Below are 1,307 nucleotides of genomic sequence, written 5' to 3' on the forward strand. Positions count from 1 at the left end.
TATTGAAGTGTTCTCTTCAAGAAAGAGATGACAGTGCGGGGTGGGGTAGGGGTGGAATGGGAGAGAAGTTAATGGATTTGAGATAGCTGTTTTGAGATGAACATATACAGAACTTGGTTATTAGGTGGAGTAGGGGGTGAGGAAGGAGCTCTGGTAGCATAGTGCCTAAGGCATTTGACTGCTAACCAGAAGGCTGGCGGTTCAAACCCACCAGCCACTCCTCGGAAGGAAGGTTAGGCAATCTACTTCCATAGCAATACTGCCTCGGAAACCCAAGGAGGGGTCGCTATGAGTCGGGGCCGACTCAACGGCAAACAACAACAACAACAACAACAGGGGGTAAGGAAGAGGATGAAATGAAAAGGATAACTCCTGGAGTCCGATGGACAGCTGTGTGGATAGAGGTGCCCCTGGAAAGGCAAAACCTGAAGAAAGAGATGTTCAGGAGCAGAAGTTCAATTCTGGCCATGTTAACTTGGAGGTGACTGTGATTCATCCAAGGAGTTTCTAGGTTCGAGATATGGGCCTGGACTTCAGGGAGGTAGTCTGGACTGGAGATAAACGTGGAAATTCTTGGCAAATGGATGGCATTTAATACTGTGTGACAGAGATCCTGGATAGAGTGGGAGAACAATGTGGAACAAAACTCAAAATCATTAAAAAAAAAAAAAAAGACCAAGTTTACTTTTACTGGTCTGATAGAGACTGGTGAGACACTCCCCCCGCCCCCAGAGACTATGGCCTCTATCTACATGTGCATTTGTATGTGCTATAGGAGCTCTGGTAGTGTAGTGCCTAAGGCACTTGACTGCTAACCAGAAGGCTGGAGGTTCAAACCCTTACAGGGCAGGGCTGCATAGGAAAGAAAGACACAGGGAAAAGGTAACCACATGGAGGAAGTGGGAAGAGAGCTGTTACACTGTGGGGATTGCACTCGATGTCATGATACAAAAAAATGTCTATGAACTGTTTGTTCAATGGAAAATGAACTTGCTTTGTAAACTTTCACCCAAATCACAATTTAAAAATTAATTAATTAATTAAAAGTTTGGAATATTCCAAGAATTGGAATGAGGTCATTGTGGCTAGAACTCAGAGAATGGGTAGAAAGTGTAAAGGCAGAAGGCAGGGGACAGACAGCAGAGGGCCTTATAGGACATGAGCTAACTTTAGGATTTTAGTCTCAGGATAAGGGAAAGATAATCAAAGGGCTGTAATCAGAGGAGCAACATGACTAAAACAAAACAAAAAATCACCATGGTTGCTCTTTAAAGAATGGATTGGCAGAAATGTCTATCAGCAAGAAC

The sequence above is a fragment of the Orycteropus afer genome, unplaced genomic scaffold (assembly GCF_000298275.1).
Source record: "Orycteropus afer afer isolate SDZICR_OR568_19922 unplaced genomic scaffold, OryAfe1.0 scaffold00803, whole genome shotgun sequence".
NCBI classification, from domain to species: Eukaryota; Metazoa; Chordata; class Mammalia; order Tubulidentata; family Orycteropodidae; genus Orycteropus; species Orycteropus afer.